General features: G+C 49.0%; 1 long non-coding RNA gene across 1 annotated transcript; it reads left to right on the forward strand.

The window, feature by feature from the left end:
- The first annotated feature begins 6,500 nt into the window (after positions 1-6,500).
- Positions 6,501-11,573, forward strand: LOC146334728 (uncharacterized). The gene is made up of 4 exons (XR_014786303.1): positions 6,501-6,600; positions 8,709-8,901; positions 9,992-10,126; positions 10,209-11,573. It is a non-coding gene; the product is annotated as an uncharacterized LOC146334728 (long non-coding RNA).
- The last annotated feature ends 8,522 nt before the right edge of the window (positions 11,574-20,095 follow it).

Raw genomic sequence — 20,095 nt, forward strand, 5'->3', positions numbered from 1 at the left:
GAGCTGCATAAGAAGAGGGGATTTGGGCAGGCCGATCTTGTCACACAAGGCGGGGGTGAGGAAAAGCGGCACCACAGTAACTTCCTCTTGGCCTGAACACTTAACGGTTCAGGAGCCCTGCTGTTGTGCCTTGCACTCGAGGAGGGGGGGGGAGGGGGAGAGAGAGAGATGGAAAGGGCTTTCCATCATCCTGACATGAGACGCTCCACAATAGTGGCTGATTTCCTTCCCTCTTGTTCAAGATCTTTGAGGAAATCAGCCAGTAAGGATTTATCCGCAGCTTACTAGAGATGTACAAAATACACAAACTCCCTCTGGGGAAATTACACCAATCCTATCAAAGTTATTTTACATTTCCTAGGAATTCCTGTTCAGGGGGGCCTTCCACATTTACACCAAGCTTTGCATGAATGCAAGAACCCACCAGCAGGGCACAAGGCAATTACCAACCTACCCTGGGCCCCACTCTTTGCCCTCCAGCAGCTGGAACTCGGAGGTGCACTGTCTCTGGACATGAAAGCTTTATTTTGCTTCCAGGGCCAATCACCACTGACGGACATTGAAGTCCCCCCTCCTCCCCCTCCTCCTCCTCCTCGGGTTTGCCTAACTCCCTTGAAGGCCATCTGAGCCAGTGGCCACCATCACAGCATCTGATGGCAGTGAGACCCATAAGTTAAATCTGCAATGTGCGAGAAAGGAATTTCTTTTGTCTGTCCTGCATCCCAACCCATCCCTTTCATTGGGTGACCCCAACTTCCTCTCTGCCTCCATCAACTTTATCTACAGCAGGGATAGTGAACCTCTGTCCTGCAGGCCAAATATGGACTTTGGGAGTTCCCCATCCAGCCTGCAAGATTCCCTGCTGCCTTACCTCTGACCAGTGATGGGAGATGAGGGATTTCCTCTCCTCCCACCCATGCATCATTTATGAAGCCCTATAATATCCCTCTTTGGTCAACATTTTCCTAAACAGCAAAGCCCCAAGAGTTTGCCTGTCCTCAGAGAGAAACTGCTCCAACCCTCCAGTCAGTTCGGCTGCCCTTTTCTGCACCACTCCTAGCTCTCCGATATCCTTTTTGATATGGATGTGGGCAGAAGTGTATGCAATTATTTTTTTCATCACCCCACTGCACATCCTAGGTCAATATCTCCCTCTTGAATCATCCACCACATCCTAAAGATCTCTTTCCTGGTTAATCACCTCCAGTTCACCACCAGCTCAGACATCAGATGAAATTTGGTAGCAACCAGACATGCACTCATGCGAACACGTACAGAAATGCTGTCTTGTTCTATCACTTCCCTTGGCCAATCCTTTATTTTTAGATGTTTTGTGGGTTTTTTCCTCTTTAAAATGCGCTGAAAGGACAACGCATATGAAATTCTTTTTTCACCTTCCCCCTTCTTTTGCTCTAATACGCATAAATGCAACTACGTGTCTCCATCTCTCTGCTAGTGGTCTTCACTGATGGAAGAGAGGTGTTGCGGTTTGGCCCATTCCACTGGGCAATCCACTTGGGATGAGCAAATCCATTTACTCGATGGAGTCAGTCACACCAACCACATGGTATTATTTGCGGGGGGAGGAATAGGGTTATTTCCACTCATCACTGCTACTTCGTGACAGGGATGGCTTAAAATGTGAAGACTTCAAGATCTGCAGTGTCCACAGAATGATGTTTCTTTCTACACATTCCCTCTCCACCTTCAGTTATTGGGAATCAGAACAACTAACACAGGAGTCATAGAATCATAGAATAGTAGGGCTGGAAGGGGCCTACAAGGCCATCGAGTCCAACTCCCTGCTCAATGCAGGAATCCAAGTCACAGCATCCCTGACAGGTGGCTGTCCAGCCTCGTCTTGAATGCCTCCAGTGTGGGAGAGCCCACCACCTCCCCAGGTCATTGGTTCCATTGTCGTATTGCTCTTACAGTCAGGAAGTTTCTCCTGATGTTCAGCCGGAATCTGGCTTCCTGTCACTTGAGCCCATGATTCCATGTCCTGCACTCTGGGATGATCGAGAAGAGATCCCTGTGACAACCTTTCAAGGACTTGAAGAGCGCTATCCTGTCTCACCTCAGTCTTCTCTTCTCAAGGCTAAACATGCCCAGTTCTTTCCGTCTCTCCTCATGGGGCTTTGTTTCCAGTCCCCTGATCATCTTGGTTGCCCTCCTCTGAACCCTCTCCAGTTTGTCTGCATCCTTCTTAAAGTGTGGTGCCCAGAACTGGACACAGTACTCCAGATGAGGCCTAAGCAGTGCTGAGTAGAGGGGAGCTAGGACTTCCCGGGATTTGGAAGCTATGCTTCTATTAATGCAGCCCAAAAGAGCATTGGCCTTTTTTGCAGCCACATCCCATTGTTGGCTGATCTTCAGCTTGTGATTGACAACAATTCCAAGATCCTTCTTGCTTGTAGTGTTGTTGAGCCACGTATCCCCCATCTTGGGGTCTTCATTCCCAGTGTCCCAGTTTCCCACTTAGCTAATGTGGACCGTGACAGCAATTAGCAGCTCAATGGAGTTAGAATCATCACCTTCTCTATCCACCATGCATCAGGTAAGCTGATGCTCCAAAGCAGGCATGCTACTGACCTTCACATCGCCTGACAGCATGCAGTGGGGATGGACTTACGAGGCAAACATCTCATGCCAGCATCTCCGCCTGCGGCCAAGCTCTCCTCTTGCATCACAGAACGCATTTCAGCTAAAGCTGGGCTCCTGGGCCACAAGGCCTTTGACTTCTTTTCCAGCTTAGCTCTTGAACCAAAATGAAATTTTACATAATCCCCCCCCTCACATTGGGGTGCTGTTATCTGACACCTTGAATTTTGAATATTTTAGCATTTTGCTTTTGAAATACACTTCAAAGAGGGACCTTCAGAAAACTTTTGGTGGTGAATTACTGAGCTAGGAACTTTTCAGATTCACATGTTTTTTGCATCTTGGCTTCCCTCCCCCCCGCCTGCCCCTAAAAGCCTTACATCCCATAACATCCATAACTGGGAATGCCAAGACAAATTTCAGCAAGAATCCCAGTTCCAGTTAGAAATTGCTCACATTCCTCCCACCAAGTCTGCTCAGCCTTCCGTGTTCCTACACCTTGACTGTAGGAACACAGAAGGCCCTCCACAGAAGGGCCTTTTGACATAGCCAAGGAGAGACAACTGTCCCAGCCCTGTCCACCATCTCCCTTGGTGCTTAACATCCAGACACATGTAACAGAACCGCATCCACCTTTCATTCTTGCATTGTATTTTTATTTTTATACTTTTGTTTTGTTCTCCACCTTGGATGGGCTCACTCCAAAAAGGTGGCTTATAAATGTTCCAATAAATTACATTAATCCAATGGCTATCTTGATGCAAAAAGATCTGCTCTTGAAACCTCACACTGGGTTTCCAGGCACTACCTGCTGTTTAAGTGTTGTACCTTAAGCTGGCAGGGCTCTATGCCCTTGCTGTGGTGTGTCCTGCAATATGGAATTGCCTCCCTCCACATATTCATCTTTTGTTCTTTTCTCCTCCCCTTTCAACACCTCCTGAAAACCAATGTTAGTTTTGTTCTCCAAGTGCTTTGGCTCAACCCTGGAATGCATCTTCCTTTGCTTCCATTTTTCCTTTTTAATAATGAGTTCTCATATTTCTATATTTATTTTATGTAGAAACTGGGAGCACCGAGTCTATTCTATTGCTGTTTGGAAAGCGACTTTAGCACCAGCTGGAATATCCGCCTTACAGAAATATAAAAATATTATTATGAACTTCTTTCAAGGAGGTTAATGATTCAATAATTCATACAAGAACTCAATAATGCTTGTACCGTCTGTGGAACATAGGAAGTTGCCTTAATTATACTGTAACTTCACCATCAACTCAGGTGTTTTTCTCCCCTATTCCTCCCACCTCCACCAATCTTAGGAATATGGGAAGCGGCCTTGTACTGACTCAGGCCCTGGGTCCGTCTAGTCCAGTATTGCCGACACTGACTGGCAGCAGTGGCTCTCAGGGTTTCAGGCAGGAGTTTTCCCAGCCCTGCTTGGAGATGCTGGGGATTGAACCTGGACCTCCTACATGCAAAGCAGGGGCTCGACGACCGGGCGATGGCCTTTCCCTTAATAATAAAGTAAGATTCTAGTCCTCATGGCTCAGAATCAAGGGTTGATTTTAAATAGGAACACAGGAAGCTGCCTTATACTGAGTCGGACCCTTGGTCCGTCTAGCCCAGTATTGCCGACACTGACTGGCAGCAGTGGCTCTCCAGGGTCTCAGGTGGGATTCTTTCCTATCCCTCCCTGGAGATGCTGCTGGGGATTAAACCTGGGACCTTCCTCATGCGCAGCAGGGGCTCCAACACTGAGCTATACGGCCGCTCCCCTGAGAAAAAAAGCAAAAATTTGTGACATCTTGCCTGATGAAAAGATCTGGAGATCTCGAAAGCTTGCACATTTTTTGTGAACTTGTGGTTGGCCTGATAAAGGTATTACACGAATATGGATTGTCTATAGGGCTGTAGCCTATGGTATGGTCTCCCCCGAGCCCATAGAGGTGTATAGGCCTTGGGGTGCCAAGCCACCAAACGTTGGCAGTGAAACATCATTATTTTTCCCCCCAATGAAGGAGCAAACTTTAAATGAAGGGGGTGGGGAAATGGCCATTTCCATTTCTGAAAGGAAATTTGCTTTCAGAAATGTTAACAGCTCTTATCATAAATATGTGTTCAAGAAATAGGTACAAGGGATGGATGGATGGATGGATGGACAGACGGACAGAAGGATGACCAGAACCAGAACCATCCGCCAGAAACTGGATGATCAAAGGTAACAAATGGTCCAGTTAGGAACAATTTTTGTGAAGATGAGAGGAAGCGGCAAATCCAGCTTAAAACCTACCACCCCTCTCCCCTTGAGGATATCTTTTCTCTCTCTCTCTCTCTCTCCCCTGCATCTCACATCTTCCTTTCTGCATAGAACATCTGTTCTGGGCTTGCCTGAGCTCCTTGTCAAACTGCGTGCAAGGAGCATGGTGCAAGTCCCAACGTGGCCTTCCGTGGCAATGCATCTCAGGTCACCTACATAAAGGGACACTGGTGTGTTCCCAAGGACAGGCCCTGGAGGTCGGTGCCAGGCAGCTACATGTTTGGGAACCTGCTTCAAAGGCATTTGTTTCTCAGGAGAGACCCTTTCCTTTCCTGCTGCTGAGGAATTCCAGCTGAACAAGGGAGGAGAGGAAAGGAATCCCAGGCACGTGGAATACCAGGGCAGCGAGGTCCCGTGGCAGAAGGCCACCCGTGTTTCCCACACACACACGCATGTCTGTATTCTGAGCTCACACAACTGAGTGCCCCAAACCAAGAAAAGGAGCAACCCAGGAGAGGGAGCAGGATTTGGGGAAGAATCGCCGAAAGGGGATACGAGACCATCAAAGAAATAAACTCAGCTGGTGTGTGCTTGGAGATGTGGGGGGTGGAGAGGAAGAAGGGCTGCTTCACGCCTTACCGAGAAGAGTGCGAGAGAGCGGCCATTTGCTTTCTGCTGGACATTGTATTTGGCGAGCAAAAATTTATTGGGTTTTGCAGGTTTTATGCTTGATATCCACATCACCGCGAGGAGGGTGCAAATCTCTAGCGAGTGCTCTGTATGACACAGGCGGTGCACGGAGTTCGGCCTCATTCTGCACAACTCCCCTGAGCCTCTAGGTTGAAGGGCGGTAGGACCACCAAGACTGAGATTTGGACCCTGTAGAGCAGCTGCCCCCTAGCTGGTGCCTTCCAGATGTTTTGGACTACAATTCCCAGCATTCCTGACCATTGGCCATGCTGGCTGGGGCTGATGGGAGTGGCAGTTTCAAACATCTGGAGGACACCAAGTTCGAGGAGGCTGCTGTGGAGTATCCCAGGAACACTCTCCATCCACTGGCCCCAGACCAAAGCTTCCCTCCATCCCATCGCCTCCTGCCCACATCCATCGTTTGGGTCTTTCTTACCTTGAGCGCAGAGAAGGTCTGAAGAGCAACGCAGACGAGGGTCGCGCTGACGGGACTTTCGCGCGTGGCGCCTTTCCGCCCCTCCTCCTATCCCTGGGTGTGAACTTTCTCACACTCCGAGCTCGGGGACCCAAACGCGGGCTTCAGCGGCTCCGGGGCCAGGGGGAAGCGGCAGAGGGCTTCTGAATGCGGTCTCCGCCATCAGACAAGAGTCGCCCAGCTCTGGGAGGCTGAGTCTGCCCCATGGATCTTGCGCCGCCCTTTTCCCTTCTCCACCTCTTGCAAAACTTTGTCCAAGTTCAATTGAACGGAAGGATTATTTTTTAAAAGGAGGGGGTGGTAGAGGGGGGTGATCGACACCCTTGGGGGGCCTATGGGAGGAGAGCTGCGGCAAGGACAATTGGAGAAAGCCGAGGCGGGAGGAGGAGCTGGCGAGTGCGAGAGACAGAACAGAGCCGAGAGGGAGCGAACGGGCCGCGGGGGGCGGGGGCGCCGGGAGGAGGCGGGGGTTGAAGATTCGGAGGGAAGGTAGCGAGGTGGGATTGGAAAGCAAATCCTGCGCTGGAGACGGGGCTGTGCTACTGCCCACAGCGCTCCGGGCTAAGGGTCACAGAGCAAGGCAGGGAACCAGGCAGGGAACCCGGAGCGGGGGGGGGGGGGCGGATCCGAGCTGCCGCGGGAGAGCCTGGTGGCTTCGCCAGCCGCCTGCCTGCGGTCCAGGCGCCGCACTCGCCTGCGGCCCGCGCTTCGGGGGGCGATGCGCGGCGCCGGGGCCGGGCAGGGGCCGGCCGCTGGGCGTCGGCGCACGCGAGGCGGCTGCGGAGCGCTCGCCTCTCCCGTCCTCCGCGGGGCGCGCCGGGCCAGCAAGCCGCGGCCTTTGCGAGCGCGGCGCGCTTCGGGCGGAACGTCGAGCGCCATGTGCGGGCGAGCAGGTGGCGCGGCTGGCGCGCTGCGGCCGCCTCCTGCCCGGCCCCGGCCCCTTCGGACCGCGGTGGCTCCATCGCGGTTATGCCCGCCGGATCCAGCATGCCCCCGCGCGGAGTAGCGAGCCACCCCGGCGCAAACGCCGGGCCGCGGACGGGGCCCGCGGGGGCCTGCGGGGGCGGCGGGCCGAAGGGATTCGCGCCGAGCCTCTGGCCACGACAGCGACGTCAAAGTCAAAGGCGATCCCCCAGGCTGGGCAGCGACGGGAAGCCTGGGCTCCCTGGAGGCGCCTGGTTGGCGGGATGGGACGCGGGATGCCGGACCGGTGGGTGCTCCCCCGACCCAGCGGCGGGAGTCCTTGACACATTCCGCGGGGCCACAGATCTGTCGCTGGCTGCACCTTGTCATGGCCGGGCGTTGCCCCGTCGGTCTGGGACGCAGAGAAACTGGCACGCTTTTATGCAACACAATGCAGATGTTGTGCTAGACCTTCACCGGAGCATTTTGTGGTTTTCCTGATTACTAAAGACTTTTGGTGCTGAACTTTAATGTGATTGTTCGAGAGTATCCAGGAGCATAATTAACCTTGACAAAGCAACAGGTTTCTTGGCTCCTCTGTCCTTCCTTCAGGTTTCCACTGTTGTTTCCAACCATTCCCCCCGCCCCGCCCTTTAATACTCTGGTCTGTTTCTACACTTAAGTGGCTGCTACACTTCTTGGAGGTGTCCCAGTTAAATGAAGTCTTTTCTGATGTATTTATTTAATTTACTGTTTGGGAAAAACTGGGACTGTGTTTACTTTGGATAAATCCCACCCCTGTGTCTGGCAGCCTGAACTGCAAATTCATTCATTCATTCATTCACTATCTAGAGCGGGAATCCCCAGCCTTTTTGGACTGCTGGACATATTTGGAATTTTGAGTGTCATGGGCACTGTCACAAAATGGTTGCCATGGTGGAGAGAGCTGCCCATTCCTGCAATGGCTGCCATGGTGGGCATGGCCAGTCAAAAAATATTAATTTGCCAGACGGCAAGCTGGCAAGACTAAAAGACAGACAACTTGCCCAAGAACCTATGTCCAAATCAGAGACAGGGTCTGAGCTCCAAAACACAAAACCACCCTTTTGAACCCAAAGAAAGATGGCGCTGGAGGGCAGCGCTTTGCTTTGTAGCAGGCCAGCCTCCCAATTATTTTTTATTTATTTAAAAATTTTAAGAAATAAAAACCAGGAGGGACAGGGAGCCTGGCGGATGCCAAAAGAGGTATCTATGAACATAGCCAGCCTAAACATTCGGGGGGGGGGGGGGGCTGCCAAAAAAATAGCGGGACAGTTTGCATACCTTTTAAAGACAAAATTGTAAAAAAAGAAAGAGAAATTGTTTGTTCGTTTAAAAAAATTAGGGAGGATGGAAGAAAATTAAGGGGGCATCCCCCCATAGCCCACTCCTGGCTACAGGCCTGTCTGCATTTATTTATTACATTTATTACCCAGTGAGCTTCCATGGCTGAGCAGGGACTAGAACTTGGATCTCCCGACTCCCAGCCCAACATCCTCGCCACTACACCACACTGACTCTCTAGTCTGTAGGCACATTTGAGCCCAAGGGCATCACATTAGAGACGCCAGAACTAGAAGTACACCTTGGAAGTAAAAATTGAATGTTGAATGGAATTGTAGTGACGCCACAGCGGAGATTTGCAAGGAAGCAACCATCAGCTTGCTTGGTGACTTCTCTCAAAAACGCTTCCACACTAGCTGTTTAACCTGGAAATGCCGCCTTTTGTTCACTCCCATTTTACAGGAAATCCAAATGCTGTCATTGCCAGACTGATGCATCCATAGAATCACAGAAAGTAGGGTTGGAAGGGGCCTACAAGGCCATCGAGCCCAACCCCCTGCTCAATGCAGGAATCCAAGTCAGAGCATCCCTGACAGGTGGCTGTCCAGCCTCGTCTTGAAGGCCTCCAGTGTGGGAGAGCCCACCACCTCCCTAGGTAAACATTGTTTTCTGGGCTGTCATCCTGTCTCTTTTCAGTCTTGATCTGGGACAATTTAAAAAATAAAAATGTAATTGGAGGACCAACCAGTCCAGTGTGAACTGGCAAAGCAGCTGCGCCATGAGGGCCTCCTGGGCTCCTGGGCCTTTAATTGTTAGCTTTCTCTCCCCAGATTCTGCCCCTTTTATGGCTTCGTTCAGCACAGCTTTGGCATAACTGATGAATAATTAGAAGAAACCATCACCTCTGCATTCCTGGGCCATCCTGCCTTCCATTGAAACACATCATCAAAATGTTACCAGCCATTCACCTCCTTTTAGCAGGTCTTATGGAGTGTTGCCTCAGGGCAAGCGCTCAGGCAGCTTTTCTTACATAAACCTTAGGCTCAGGAATTACAGAGCTGAAAGGGGGGGGCATGAATCTCAGGGCACTCTGCTGTAAGAGGTCCCTGAAAGGTCATTCAGACTAACCCCAAACCCAATATATTGCAGAAAATGAGCAAATACATCCAAGTGAGAGAAGGAAAGAAAACAACAGGATCTTTTTGTGGAAGTTGGCTTCCATTTATTAGTTTTATAAAGCGTAGCCATAACTTACCTCACAAGGCTATTGTGAGGATAAAATAGGTGGGGGAGAACTGCCCCGGGCTGCCTCAGTGGGTGGGTGGGGGCGGAGTATACAAATGTAATGAATAACCTACATTATGCATGCTGCCTTAGAAAGGCAGGATTTATTCATTCATTCATTCATTTAGAGCATTTTTATCCTACTTCTCAGTCAAAAAGGCTCCTGGCATGACCTACATACAATCAATAAAAACAAGGCAGCCCCTGACCACAAGCTTCCAATCTAAAAAGCCATGGCATGAAAGGAACAGGGGATCAGGAGGGGAGAGGGGAAAAGCAAGTGGTCTTTCAGCAGGGCTGGCAGAAAGGCCTCGCTTCCCCTCTCATCTCCCTCTGTTCAGCCTGCCCAAATGGCTGCTGGTGGAGACAGTTGAGCGAGAAAGCGCCTGATGAAGGGGGTCTTTTAGCTAAATGTTGATAATAAATACAAATACATAATATTCGTACTTGTCCATGTTTAGAAACACTGTGTCACCATCTTCTTGTATGGAGGATCCATGGCGCTCAGAAGACAGCCTGGATGTATGCTATGCTTTTCTGCAGCAAAAAATCAAAACCATACTGGAGTTCAGCTTACCAGCAAGCAGCAACACAAGGTATCTTTCCCCACCAGAATATGGCCACCAGATCATAGATTTGTGGTCTGTTATTTAAATTAAAGATGGCTTTTCCTTACAGCCTGCGCCTTCTGTAGCCCAGAGCTTCACCTGTGAGAGGGGCAGCAGGGTAGCCTCAGAGACCATCCTCATGGACCACAGCTATTCCATGGCTGCTCACGTGACCTCGACATTTTCGGTGCCCCTCGGCTATATCTGTGTGTACACTTCCCTCCTTCGGAGCTCTACAAACTAGCCAGGATGCCAGAGATCTCAAAAGGGACGTGCACACAATACCCTGGGAAACCATCCCAGAAGGCCCATGGCTTGAAAGACATGACCTTTGCGAGGAGACAGATGACAAAGGACTGGAGACAGGTGTCGGGTAACTGCGGAGTGGACAGGACTTTTCACTTCCTCCATTCCGTGCTGGTCCCCTTGGGATTTCATGTGGGCTGCATATCTCCCCAAGACGCTGATACCACCTTGAAACCTGAGGCCCTTTCGACAACAGAGATAGAACCAGATGGCCTCAAAGTTCCCCAAAGCCAGAAGCAGGTTGAACAAAGTGGCTATTTGTGAAGGCTGGGGGACAAAACAAGAGAGAACAAGCGTATCACACCTAGGTTTTGTCTACGCAGTTTTCTTCACACCATTGACAGTTTTGCCAGTCCTTTCCATTGTGTAGTAGTCTACTCCCTTGTGGCCATTACACGTTTTTCTCTCCGCTGCCTAGACTTGTAGCCCGGTACATCGGCGGTCTCTGTGGCCACTTTAAGGGTAATCTCTGGATATCAATCCATATAAACCTAAATACAAATAGTTTCATATGTTTACATTGAAGCCGTTAATGCAGCCACAGCAGACTCTAGCTAGCCACACTGACAAAAGCGATTTTAGGTGGCAACCATGCCGCTCTGAATATATAGGAACACAGGCCCTGATGTTATACCATTGCTTTGCATTTCAATGGGCTCTTGGTTTTATTTTTATTTTTTAACAAGCAAGTTCTACTGCAGAGAGCCAAAAGGTCGAGATGAAGCATGCCTGGAACAACCGAAATTCTATCAATTTCCAACGGGACTCCAGTGTGCAAAGGCAGCATCAGGTGCTTGGAATGGGGGGGGGTGCTTGTGAATTGTGTGTGTGTGTGTGTGTGTGTGTGTGCACACGTGCCACCGGGGGGGGGGGCTAATCTGGCTGGCTGCTATTGGAAATAGGGATGTGTGAATCAGCAAAACTCGACCCCACCTAAGTTCTATGAATTCCACCTTGAAGCTCGTTCTGATTCGAGTCTGTGTCAGATTGGAGCTTTGCTTTTTTTTCATTGTGCATGAAATCCCTGCATATTTTCACATGTATTTTTCCAAATGTATGCATCAGTTGTGCACATCTTTGAAATGTACGCATTCTTCTCCTACTATTTAAAGTGTATTTATGAACATTTTTCAAATGTACGCATTTTTTCATGTGCATTTTTCAAATGTACGCATGCTGTCAAGTGCATATTTTTGGGTCCACAAATAACATTGCAGCTCATAAATGCATAGACTTCTACTGCAGTTTGCATCCCAGTCGGTGTTCAATCCAGAAGGTGCAAGCTGGGTAAATGGTGATCAAGAACAAACTAAAACAAATTTCTCATACATCCCTGATTGGAAACCAAATCCTGGGCTAGATGGTCCAATCCCACCAGACCATCCCAGTGGCCTGATTCTCCATGATTTGTAGGAATGGATCCTCCATGTTCTGAGGCAGTCTAGCTCTCAATACCTCTGGGAGGCAACCAACTGTGGGGATGGGACATTGCCTTTCTCTGCTGCTTCAGAGTTTCCGGTGGAAAGGGGGCAGTTGGCTGGTCACAGTTGCACTTTTCATCTGATCCAGCAAGTCAGCTCTTCATCTGTTTTTGCATGGGTTTCAGTTTTTCCCAGGTTTAATATTTATTCATTATTTATTTGTTTGATTGATTGATTTGTACCCTGCCTTTCCACCCAGAAAATGGAGCTCAAGGTAGCTAACAATCATAAGAACGAAAATGAAAAATTACAATAAAAACTTGATCAAAACAATAATAAAATGAACACATTAAACACACAGTTAAAAAGTACAACAATAATGGAATAAAAGCAATGCCCACCCCAACAGTCCAGCTTCCACACCAAAGGCCTGCTTGAATAGAAACATCTTTGGCTACTGGTGGAAGGACAGCAGAGAGGAAGCCAACCAAGCCTCCCTCGGCAGGGGGTTCCACATGTTGGGCTTGTTTCCATTACACGCGGCCCCTGTCCCTCTCTGATCCAGCAGGGATCTCCTGATTCTGCCTGGGCCACTTGCTCAGGTAATGGCTGGTCTGCATGACCAGAACACCACCACCCCATGAACCCAGGCCAGGAGGTAAACCTCTTGTGCTTGGCAAACAGAGATGTATTTGATCCTCAAGCAACCTTGCCACGTCCGACTCTTGCCCATCTGGCTGGCAGAGCCAACAGAGTGTCTATGGAAGATGCCAGCATTTCTTGTCTTGGCCTCCCTTTTTTTCTTTTCTTTTTTTAATGCTGCCACTGCTGCTTCTCCCCTCCTTCTCTCTCGTTTCTCTCTCTTGCAAAAAAGCGCTGTCTGCTAACTCCAGTCAGCTCTGTCAAGGAGGATCCCTGTCATGATGCCCAAGATCCAAATCGATCAGAAGGGGGCAGTTTGTTGCCACTGGTCCATGCAGGCTGTGGGCAAGGAAGGAAGGGTGGCTTTCGCTGAGACATGCAGAACTCTCCTCTCAGTTGGAAAAGCAACAAAACAGCCCTTGTTCTCTACCGCTTGGATTTCTCCCAGGTCCTGTGTGTTCAGATAACCCCCACTTGCCCAAGCAAGCTGCGGTGGTTTTCATTTTGTCATGCAGGGGAAGATCCAGATTAAAAGAAGACTCTCTTTTTTCCCATGTAGATGTTTGAAAAAAAGTTTAAAAAAAAACCTCCTACACCTGTGTTTGAAGCAAGAGATATCATAGAAACATAGAACGGTAGGGTTGGAAGGGGCCTACGAGACCATCGAGTCCAACCCCCTGCTCAATGCAGGAATCCAAGTCAGAGCATCCCTGATAGATGGCTGTCCAGCCTCGTCTTGAAGGCCTCCAGTGTGGGAGAGCCCACCACCTCCCCAGGTAATGGGTTCCATTGTCGTATTGCTCTAACAGTCAGGAAGTTTTTCCTGATGTTCAGCCGGAATCTGGCTTCCTGTCACTTGAGCCCATTATTCCGTGTCCTGCACTCTGGGATGATCGAGAAGAGATCCTGGCCTTCCTCTCTGGGACAACCTTTCATGGACTTGAAGAGCGCTATCCTATCTCCCCTCAGTCTTCTCTTCTCAAGGCTAAACATGCCCAGTTCTTTCAGTCTCTCTTCATAGGGCTTTGTTTCCAGTCCCCTGATCATCTTGGTTGCCCTCCTCTGAACCCTCTCCAGCTTGTCTGCATCCTTCTTAAAGTGCGGTGCCCAGAACTGGACACAGTACTCCAGATGAGGCCTACCCAGTGCAGAGTAGAGGGGAACTAGTACTTCCCAGGATTTGGAAGCGATGCTTCTATGAATGCAGCCCAAAAGAGCATTGGCCTTTTTTGCAGCCACATCACATTGTTGGCTCATTTTCAGCTTGTGATGGACAACAGTTCCAAGATCTTTCTCGCTTGTAGTATTGTTGAGCCACGTATCCCCCATCTTGTAACTGTGCATTTGGTTTCTTTTTCCTACGTGCAGAACTTGGCATTGATCCCTACTAAATGTCATTCTGTTGTTTTCTGCCCAGCGCTCCAGTCTATCAGGATCATTTTGCATTCTGTTTCTGTCTTCCAAGGTATTAGCTATCCTGCCCAATTTGGTGTCATCTGCAAATCTGATCAGCATTCCCTGCACCTCCTCTTCCATGTCATTAATATGCAGCCCCTTTCTGTGGGCAGGCTGGATCGTGCCCATATCCAAGCAAGGTTAAATGGGAGAGGAGCAGGGAAAGAGGCACATTGCCTGAGTTGTTCAAAAAGATCTCAGAGGAGTATGCAAAAGGCAGGCCTGGTGGCACGGGGGCGGCATGGCCGGGCACTTGCAAGGGCCCACTGCAAGAGCCCCAGTGGTGCTCCTCCTCCTCTCTCTCCAGCCCAGACAACGGAGGCAGTGAGGAGGAGGAGGAGGGGCAAATGCCGGCCAACGTGCTCCCTGGCTCTCTGCCTGCCAAGCAAGCGAGTGGCAGCGATGACAAGGGAGAGGTCAGAAACAGGGAAGTGCAGCAGGAACGGTGGGAAATGAGTGCCTATTAATTTAATTCACCTGATATCCCGCCTTTCCTCCAGCAAACTCAAGGCAACCTACATGGTTCTTCTCCCCACCTGCCTTTTATCCTCACAACGACCCCGAGAGGAAGGTTGGGCCGAGAGGGAAAGAGTAACCAGCCCAGATGCAACCTGTGAGCTTCACAACTGTGTAAGGCTTTAGACCAGGGGAGATCGGGTTCAAGTCCAATACTCCAACCACTATACATTACCGGTCCCCAACTCATTTCTGGGCACAGTTCAAGGAGCTGGGTTTTTAACCTCTAAAGGCCTAAACAACCTGAGAGCAGGACATCTGAAGAGGTACCTCTCCCCCAGTGAGCCCCTCATAAAATCTTCTGTTCCAACTCCCTTTAGTCCAATGGGTGGGAACAAGGGCAGGGCCTTACCAGGAATGGCACCCCAGGCATGAAAAATGTAAGAGCAGAGCAAAGGCCCCTCTTGTCCAGCATTCTGTTTCCACAGTGGTCAACCAGGTGCCCCAATGGGAAGCCCACTAGCAGGCCGTGAGGAGAGCAATGGGGCCCTTGCAGAGCATTCTGAGGTGGTCTGCCTCTGACCTTGGAGATTCTGTTCACACCCAACACTGTCACCACTCCATTCGGCCCTAATTTCTAAGGGCCGTTGATGGACCAGGCCCCTCATGCTCCTCCTTGAATCTGGCTCATCTCCTCTTTAAGCACTCTAAGCTTGTCGCCGTCAGCCCGTCTTGGGGCCAGCAAGCACCATAAATTAATTCTGATTTGTGAGAAGACCTTTCTCATAGAATCATAGAATATCCAGGTGGGAAGGGGCCTACAAGGCCATTGAGTCCAACCCCCTGCTCAGTGCAGGCATCCAGGTCAGAGCATCCCTGACAGATGGCTGTCCAACCTCGTCCTGAAGGCCTCCAGGGTGGGAGAGCCCACCGCCTCCCTAGGTCATGGGTTCCATTGTCGTATTGCTCTAACAGTCAGGAGGTTTTTCCTGATGTTCAGACAGAATCTGGCTTTCTGTCACTTGAGCCCATGATTCCGTGTCCTGCACTCTGGGATGATGGAGAAGAGATCCTGGCCTTCCTCTCTGGGACAACCTTTCAAGGACTTGAAGAGTGCTATCCTGTCTCCCCTCAGTCTTCTCTCCTCAAGGCTAAATATGCCCAGTTCTTTCAGTCACTCTTCATTGGGTTTTGTTTCCAGTCCCCTGATCATCTTTGTTGCCCTCCTACTTTCCAGTTTGTCTGCATGCTTCTTAAAGTGTGGTGCCCAGAACTGGACACAGTACTCCAGATGAGGCCTAACCAGTGCTGAGTAGAGGGGAACTAGTACTTCCCAGGATTTGGAAGCTATGCTTCTCTTGTTGTTCAGTCGTTCAGTCGTGTCCGACTCTTCGTGACCCCATGGACCATAGCACGCCAGGCCTTCCTGTCCTGCGCTCTCTCCCGGAGCGTGCTCAAGTTCATATTCATTGCATCCGTGATGCTATCTAGCCATCTCATCCTCTGCCGTCCCCTTCTCCTTTGGCCTTCAGTCTTTCCCAGCATCAGGGTCTTTTCCAGGGAGTTTTCTCTTCGCATTAGGTGGCCAAAATATTGGAGCTTCAGCTTCATTATCTGTCCTTCCAATGAGCACTCAGGGTTGATTTCCTTTAGGATGGACTGATTTGACCTCCTTGCAGTCCAGGGGACTCGTAAGAGTCTTCTCTAGCACCACAGTTCGAAAGCATCCATTCTTCGGCGCTCAGCCTTCCTTATAGTCCAGCTCTCACAGCCATACATTACTACTGGGAAAACCATAGCTTTGATTAGACGGACCTTTGTCGGCAAGGTGATGTCTCTGCTTCTTACTATGCTGTCTAGGTTGGCCATAGCTTTCCTCCCAAGGAGCAAGCGTCTTTTAATTTCATGGCTACAGTCACCGTCTGCGGTGATCTTGGAGCCCAAGAAAGTAAAATCTGTCACTGCTTCCATTTCTTCCCCTTCTATATGCCAGGAAGTGATGGGGCCAGATGCCATGATCTTCATTTTTTTAATGTTGAGTTTCAAACCAGCTTTTGCACTCTCCTCTTTCACCCTCAACAAGAGGCTCTTGAGATCCTCTTCGCTTTCTGCCATTAGGGTGGTATCGTCTGCATATCGGAGGTTGTTGATAATTCTCCCAGCAATCTTAATTCCGACCTCTGATTCATCCAACCCGGCATTTCTCATGATGTACTCTGCATATAAGTTAAATAAGCAGGGCGACAATATGCAGCCTTGTCGTACTCCTTTCCCAGTTTTGAACCAATCGGTTGTTCCATGTCTGGTTCTTACTGTTGCTTCTTGACCCTCGTACAGGTTTCTCAGGAGACAGGTAAGGTGGTCTGGTACTCCCATCACTTTAAGAATTTGCCACAGTTTGTTGTGATCCACACAATCAAAGGCTTTAGCGTAGTCAATGAAGCAGAAATAGACGTGTTTCTGGAATTCTCTTGCTTTCTCCATGATGCAGCGAATGTTGGCGATTTGATCTCTAGTTCCTCTGCCTCTTCGAAACCCAGCTTGTACTTCCGGTAGTTCTCGGTTCGCATACTGCTGAAGCCTAGCTTGTAGGATTTTGAGCATCACCTTGCTGGCATGTGAAATGAGCGCAATTGTGCGGTAGTTTGAACACTCTTTGGCGTTGCCCTTCTTTGGAATTGGAATGTAAACTGACCTTTTCCAGTCTTGTGGCCACTGTTGAGTGTTCCAGATTTGTTGGCATATTGAATGCAGCACTTTAACAGCATCATCTTTTAGGATTTTAAATAGCTCAGCTGGAATACTGTCATCTCAGCTAGCTTTGTTGTTACTAATGCTTCCTAAGGCCCACTTGACTTCACTCTCGAGGATGTCCGGCTCAAGTTCAGTGACCGCACTATCATGGCTATCAGGGACATTCAGATCTTTCCTGTATAGTTCTTCTGTGTATTCTTGCCACCTCTTCTTAATCTCATCTGCTTCTGTTAGGTCCCTGCCTTCTTTGTCCTTTATCATGCCCGTCTTTGCACAAAACGTTCCCTTGAGATCTCCAATTTTCTTGAAGAGATCTCTAGTCTTTCCCATTCTGTTGTTTTCCTCAATTTCTTTGCATTGTTCATTTAAGAAGGCCTTCTTGTCTCTCCTTGCTATTCTCTGGAACTCTGCATTCAGTTGGGTATATCTTCCCCTTTCTCCCTTGCTTTTCGCTTCCCTTCTTTCGTGAGCTACTTGTAAAGCCTCATCAGACAGCCACTTTGCTTTCTTGCATTTCTTTTTCTTTGGGATGGATTGAGTTGCTGCCTCCTGAACAATGTTACGGACCTCCGTCCATAGTTCCTCAGGCACTCTGTCTATCAGGTCTAATCCCTGAAATCTATTCCTCACCTCCACTGTATATTCATCAGGGATATGATTTAGGTCATACCTGAACGGTTTAGTTGTTTTCCCGACGTTCTTCAATTTCAGCCTAAATTTTGCAAGAAGCAGCTCATGATCTGAGCCGCAGTCAGCTCCAGGTCTTCTTTTTACTGACTGTATGGAGCTTCTCCATCTTTGGCTGCAAAGGACATAATCAATCTGATTTCGATATTGACCATCTGGTGACGTCCATGTGTAGAGTCGCCTCTTGTGCTGTTGGAAAAGAGTGTTTGCTATGATCAGCATGTTCTCTTGGCAAAACTCTATTAGCTTTTGTCCTGCTTCATTTTGTACACCAAGGCCATGCCTGCCTGTTATCCCGGTGATTTCTTGACTTCCTACTTTAGCATTCCAATCCCCTATGATGAAGAGGACATCTTTTTTTGGTGTTAGTTCTAGAAGGTGTTGTAGGTCTTCATAGAACCGATCAACCTCAGCTTCTTCGGCATCAGTGGTTGGGGCATAGACTTGAATTACTGTGATGTTGAATGGTTTGCCTTGGATTCGTACTGAGATCATTCTATCATTTTTAAGATTGTACCCCAGTACTGCTTTTCCCACCCTTCTGTTGACTATGAGTGCTACTCCATTTCTTCTAAGGGATTCTTGCCCACAGTAGTAGATATGATGGTCACCTGAATTAAATTCGCCCATGCCTGTCCCTTTTAGTTCACCGATTCCCAAGATGTCGATGTTCAATCTTGCCATCTCATGTTTGACCACCTCCAGCTTACCTTGATTCATTGATCTGACATTCCAGGTTCCTAAACAATATTGTTCTTTACAGCATCGGATTTTCTTTTCACCACCAGACACATCCACAGCTGAGTGTCCTTTCGGCTTTGGCCCAGCCGCTTCACTCTTTCTGGCACTACTTGGAAATACCCTCTGCTCTTCCCCAGTAGCTTATTGGACACTTTCCGACCTGAGGGGCTCATCTTCCGGCGTCATCTCTTTTAGCCTTGTGATACATTCCATGGGGTTTTCTTGGCAAGAATACTGGAGTGGGTTGCCATTTCCTTCTCCAGTGGACCACATTTTGTCAGAACTCTCTGCCATGACCTGTCCGTCTAGGGTGGCCCTGCACAGCGTAGCTTATGGCTTCACTGAGTTACGCAAGCCCCTTCGCCACAACAAGGCAGTGATCCATGAAGGGGATGCTTCTCTTAATGCAGCCCAAAAGAGCATTGGCCTTTTTCTGCAGCCATATCACAATTATTCAGCTTGTGATCGACAACAATTCCAAGATCCTTCTCACTTGTCGTGTTGTTGAGCCACGTATCCTCCATCTTGTAACTGTGCATTTGGTTTCTTTTTCCTAGGTGCAGAGCTTGGCATTTATCCCTATTAAATGTCATTCTGTTGTTTTCTGCCCAGTTCTCCAGCTTATCATGATCACTTTGAATTTTGTTTCTGCCTTCCAAGGTATTAGCTATTTCGTCCAGTTTTGTGTCATCTGCAAATCTGATCAGCATTCCCTGCACCTCCTCATCCATGTCATTAATAAAAATGTTGAAGAGCGCTGGGCCCAGGACTGAGCCCTGCGGTACCCCACTCATTACCTCTCCCCAGCTGGAGAAGATCCCATTGATAAGCACTCTTTGAGTCCAATTCTGTAGCCATCTGTGGATCCATCAGATCATTGTTTCATCTAGCCTACTTTGAGGTAGTTTGCTCATCAGGATATCATGGAGCACTTTGTCAAAAGCTTTGCTGAAGTCAAGGTAAATTAGTCTACAGCATTCCCACGGTCCACAGGGGAGGTTACTTGATCAGAATCATCTGGCAGGATTTGTTCTTGACAAATCCATGTTGGCTTCAAGTAATCACTGCATTGTTGTCAAGGTGCTTCCAGATGGATTGCTTGATAATCTGCTCCAGGATTTTCCCAGGGATTGATGTCAGACTGACTGGTCTGTAGTTCCCAGGTTCCTCCTTTTTACCCTCTTTGAAGATAGGGACAACATTAGCCCTCCTTCAGGCATCTGGCACTTCCCCTGTCCTCCATGATTTCTCAAAGAGAATAGACAGTGGTTCTGAGAGTTCTTCTGCCAGTTCCTTTATTACTCTAGGGTGCATTTCATCTGGCCCTGGAGATTTGAACTCATTCAAAGTAATTAGGTGTTCCTTGACCATATGCCTATCGATCTCAAGCTGCAATCCTGCCCCTTCAGCCTGTACTTCGCCTTTGCCAGGGGGCTCATAGACCTTCTCTGGGGAGAAGACTGAGCCAAAGTAGGAACTGAGCACTTCTGCCTTT

This window comes from Heloderma suspectum, chromosome 17 (genome assembly GCF_057233095.1).
Source record: "Heloderma suspectum isolate Gila_16-S chromosome 17, 16-S_ref, whole genome shotgun sequence".
NCBI lineage: Eukaryota > Metazoa > Chordata > Lepidosauria > Squamata > Helodermatidae > Heloderma > Heloderma suspectum.